At 35.4% G+C, this 5610-nt stretch overlaps 1 pseudogene; it reads left to right on the top strand.

The window, feature by feature from the left end:
* The first annotated feature begins 503 nt into the window (after positions 1–503).
* Positions 504–5240, top strand: LOC132904126 (E3 SUMO-protein ligase ZBED1-like; annotated as a pseudogene).
* The last annotated feature ends 370 nt before the right edge of the window (positions 5241–5610 follow it).

Below are 5610 nucleotides of genomic sequence, written 5' to 3' on the forward strand. Positions count from 1 at the left end.
GTGTATTGTGTTTAGATACAATTGTTTGCTTTGTTTTAAACTAAAAATAAACTTTGATTTATCATCAGGTATGTGTATTAATAAATAGAATAATGTATTTAGTGATAACGGGTTCGAAATTTTACTGGTAATATTACATTGTTTTGTTGTCAAAAAGTAGAAAGTAATTAATTATTTTACGTTTTATACTGCGCGTGTAGTGTGTCTATATAACTTATCAACATAGAAAAGAGAAGATTACGTTACGAAGCTTGCATTAATTTCACAATATAATACAGTCCGCGAGGCTTAAGCTGAGCTTTGCATTTGTGTGAGTGATCACTAAAAGTAGGTCAGATAAAAAACTTTTAACTGTTAGGTAGTGATTCCAAGTTATCGATACTATATTATCGATTATGATGCGTCATAAACATATTTGTATTCTACTAGGCAATTAATAGGTATTATTATAAATACCCCGTAAACCGTGCTATAAAGATTATTTTATTTAACTTTTAGTTATAATGGGACCTAAGAAAAAAAGTTCAGTTTGGCAGTTCTTTGACAAAATTGATGAAAAGAAAGCGAAATGCAAGCTATGTCAAAAGGAAATTAAGTCTGCTGGAAATACTACGAACTTACTTGGGCATGTTCGTAATGTTCATAAGGCTGCTTATCTGGAAATTCAGCCAAAACAAAATACATTAAAAGCAGTAAATACTACTGAAGAAATATCGAATCCTCTAAATACCAAGGTAACGCCTAACGATGACATTGATGATGGTTTACTTCAATGTGAACCGATTCCTAGTACAAGTGGCAGTGGCAATAAAAGATCCTGTGAACCGTTACCGAAAACCGTAAATGAAACTATTGATTTTGACTTAGAAGAAAACGTCGCCCCTTTAAAACGCCAAAAAACAATACAGGCCGCCTTTAAAGATATTTCTTCTTACTCAGAATCGGGACCGAAGACAAGGAAACTGAACAACTGTTTATTATTTATGATTTGCAAAGACCATCAGCCTTTCTCGATAGTTGAAAATGAAGGCTTCAGAACTCTAATGAAAACAGTTGCTCCTCAATATAAACTCCCAAGTAGAACAACTCTAAGACGCTGGCTTGACGATAAATATGAAGTTATTTCAGGAACAATAAAAATAATGCTGTCCTCTATAGAAGATTTAGCCCTAACAACGGATATTTGGTCGGATACCTTAAATATGAAAAGTTTTCTGGGCATCACAGCGCATTTCGGAATTGACATTCAACTATACTCAATCACTTTAGGCGTGTACGAATTGGATGAAAGACATACATCAGATTATCTTTCTGAAATTCTCTTAAAGGTATGCCAAGAATGGAAAATAGACCAAGAGAATGTAACGGCTCTTGTTACTGACAACGCAGCCAATATAGTAAAGGCAATCGGATATAGCGTTCGGTAAAAGGAAACATATCCCGTGTTTTGCCCATACTTTGAATTTGGTTGCTGAAGGCACAATGATGTGTACTGAGTGGAGGAACATTGTTTCTAAAGTAAAAACAATAGTGACTTGGTTTAAACAGAGTTGCGTTGCTAGTGACGAGTTACGTAAAGCAACTACTGCGGCTATAGAGTCTCCTGCTGGGGTAAAATTAATACAAAGCGTGGATACTCGTTGGAACAGTACATATTATATGTAACAAAGATTTCTAGAACTCCGTAGTGTCATAAATGATATTCTCTTCCGCCACCCCAGAGCACCTGCAATGCTCAGTGCATCGGATATATCTACTGTATCTTCTGTCATTGTGGTGTTGCGACCCTTGGAAGCGGCTACAAAAGAAATTTCGGGTGATAAATACTGCACAAGTAGTAAAATTATTCCCTTAGTTCATTGCATGCTCTCTAAAATAACTTCAGCTGTTATAGAAGATCCCGTAGCGAAGGAGGTGCAAAAACTTGCTATTAATGAAATAAATAAAAGAATGGGTTCTATAGAACATGTAAGTGCTCTTGCTATCGCAAGTATTCTAGATCCACGTTTCAAAAGAATACATTTCAATGATGCAATAGCTTGTTCGAATGCTGTTTCAAAAATTAAGGATTTAATGAAGAAGAATTTGCGAAGCAATGAAGAACCTGAGTCAGATTCTGACAAATCCGATAAAAATGAAGAGGCCTTTTCATTATGGACTGATCACCATAAGTTAGTGCATCGTAACTGGAAAATTAACAAATCTGAAGATGTTTTGTCTGACGAACTTTCAGTTTATCTCAGAACTCCTGTTGGAAGACTGAACGAAAATCCGTTAGAAATCTGGAGGGATTATAAAATACAATTCCCGAAGCTGTATAAAATAGCTTTCAAGTATTTGACAATAGTTGGCACGTCAGTACCTTCAGAAAGACTTTTTTCACAGGCAGGGCTAGTTTTGACCGAACGAAGGAACCGATTGAAGGGGAAGAGATTGAGTAAACTTTTGTTTTTACATAGTACATACATACATACATATGATCACGTCTATATCCCTTGCGGGGTAGACAGAGCCAACAGTCTTGAAAAGACTGAATGGCCACGTTCAGCTATTTGGCTTAATGATAGAACCGAGATTCAAATAGTGACAGGTTGCTAGCCCATCGCCTAAAAGAGGAATCCTAAGTTAATAAGCCTATCCCTTAGTCGCCTTTTACGACATCCATGGGAAAGAGATGGAGTGGTCCTATTCTTTTTTGTAATAGTGCCGGGAACCACACGGCATACTACTACTTTTACTATTTACATAGTATTGACAAAAAATATTGGGATACTACTCTGTCAAGAAAGTAGCAGGAAAAGATCAATAATACACAAACTGTTTGTTATTCATCCAAATTTATTTTATCACCTTCAAAATATGCTCCTTTAGAAACGATACACTTACGCCAACGAATAATCCAATCATCAAAACATTTTTTAAACGCTGTTTCCGGAATTGAGGTCAGTTCTCGCCGCGAATTCTCTTTTATGTCTTCTACCGATTGAAAACGGGTGCCACGAAGTGGTAATTTGAGTTTAGGAAAAAGAAAAAAGTCGGCTGGAGCCATATCTGGTGAATATGGTGGTTGCTCGATGGTATTTGTTGAGTGTTTGGTTAAAAATTCGTTCACAATGATGGCCTTGTGCGAAGGTGCATTATCATGGTGCAAAATCCAAGAATTTTCTTTCCACAAATCTGGCCTTTTTCGTCGGATTTGCTCTCTTAAACGCCGCATAACACTCAAATAATATTCCTTATTTACCGTTTGACCTTCCAGCAAGAATTCCGAGTGCACAACACCGCGATAGTCAAAGAAAACAGTCAACATGACTTTGACTTTTGAACGACTTTGGCGTGGTTTTTTCGGTTTCGGTTCAGTTGGAAGGCGCCACTCCGAAGCTTGTTGACTAGTTTGCATGTCAAACTCGTAAACCCACGTCTCGTCACCAGTAACAATGCGTTTCATGAATGTTGGGTCGGAATTGACTCGTTCTAGCATGTCCTCAGCGACTCTCATGCGATTGAGTTTTTGAAAAAAATTCAGGTCTTTTGGGACTAGCCGAGCGGCAACATGTTTCATACCCAAATTATTAGTTAAAATGGTACGGATCGACTCGTGAGATACAGAAAGTTCGGTGGCTATCTCTCTCAAAGTTGAATGAGGATTTTCAGTCACTATTTCCTTCACTTTTGCGATGTTAACTTCAGTTGCAGACGTTGATGGCCTACCAGAGCGAGGCAAATCTTCCATCACATCTCGACCGCTTTTGAACGCTTTGTACCACTCATAAGCACGAGTTTTTGATAAAGTCGATTCACCGTAAGCCTTCTGTAACATTTTCAGTGACTTTGAACACGATATTCCATTGGCAATGCAAAATTTAAGACAAACTCTTTGTGCGATGTTTTTATCCATTATGAAATTAGCAATACACACTAGATATGATATAACTAAAAATAGCACTGTATTTAATGTAAACAACAGATGCAACTCAAACTCCGCGCCAAAATGGAAAACAGTTGTGCCAATCTAACAACAACAAAAAAAACAAAAATTTGAATTTGGAACCATAAATAAATAATCCATTCCCGATACTTTTCTGACTGAATGTATGTAAAAAAATGTTGGCTGTGTGAATTTGAATAAATATATTTCCTGCGTTTTTTATACATATTTTTGTTTTAATTAAGGTCTAACTTAACCTAAAACACGTCATTGCGAAAACAATCGATTTTTAAGAAACATCGATGTATTTCTCAATACATCGTATTACCATCGATGTGACCGATCGATGCATTACATCAAAAAAAATATCGATGTATATTTTAAATGTCCATCTCTAGTCCAAACTGCCAATGCAGTAAGGAAAGTGCCACATCTCCATAAAATCTGAAGCAATATTCATAAGCTGGTCTTCAGATGGCTGTGGCATGTGGACATTCAATTTTTTTTTTCCAAATTGCTTCACAGGTACCATAAACAATCTCAGCAACAGTACTTACACCCAAACGAAAGCTATATGCCAAAGATCGAAATGCCAACCCAGTGGAGAGATATCTGAAACATAATAAAAAAATACAATTATAATGTAAAACTTAAATGTATTTAACATTTAAGTTTTGTACACTTTGTACACTAATCATCAACACTAAACAATATTTCTGATTTTACAGAAAAGGCTTTAAGGAAAAAATGGAAGAACATTCGGGACCAATTTATGAAAGAATTTAAGAAAATTCCAGTTTCTCGTTCTGGTGATGCTGGAACAGATCAAAACACGTCAATGTGGCCATATTTTCAAATGATGCTGTTTATAAAAGATGACATTACCCCAGAAATAAATGAAGGCAATTTAGATGAAACTACTGATGAAAACTGCAATAATAATGATGATGATTATGAGCGGTCCTCAACTCCCCAATCCATAGCTGGTGCATCTTCAAGTACACAATATACGAGCACCAAACGTAAATGTGCACAAGATGTAAGACAGGAATTTATGGAATTGGAGAAGAAAAAGTTGGAATTATTACAAATTAAACTGTCACAAAGCAGCGAAAGACAAGAACAAGATTGCGAAGATCTGTTATTTTTTAAAAGTTTGTTGCCGTACATGAAAGACTTATCTCCTATGCAAAAACTACGTGTTAGAAACAATATAACACAAGTTATTATGGATGAAATGAATAGTGGCATGACTCAGTCCTACCATGGATACAATACATACGATTATAACACAACTAATTATGGAAATTAAACTTTGTATTATTGATAACGATAATGTAAATTACTTAAATAAAATAATAAAGAGGAACTTTGTTTGAATTTGAATGACTGCAATATGTACCCCGATAAAAATGATAATTTACTTACTATGAAAATTATTTTTTTAAACTCACCTTATAGTTACAAATAGTCTTTCTTCGGGCTTTATACTTTTATAAAAATTTGTGTCTACTTTTGAAATATCACTCCTTATTGAATCCAGTATGTAATCAAAACATTTGACACTCATCCTGGTATATCCAAAAAATCTTGAAGGATGTTCTCTCAAATTACCATATAAAGTATGAAATTCACCATACCGTTCTCTTTCTTTATTGATTTCGTGGACACCAATTCTAATT

This window comes from Amyelois transitella, chromosome W (genome assembly GCF_032362555.1).
Source record: "Amyelois transitella isolate CPQ chromosome W, ilAmyTran1.1, whole genome shotgun sequence".
NCBI lineage: Eukaryota > Metazoa > Arthropoda > Insecta > Lepidoptera > Pyralidae > Amyelois > Amyelois transitella.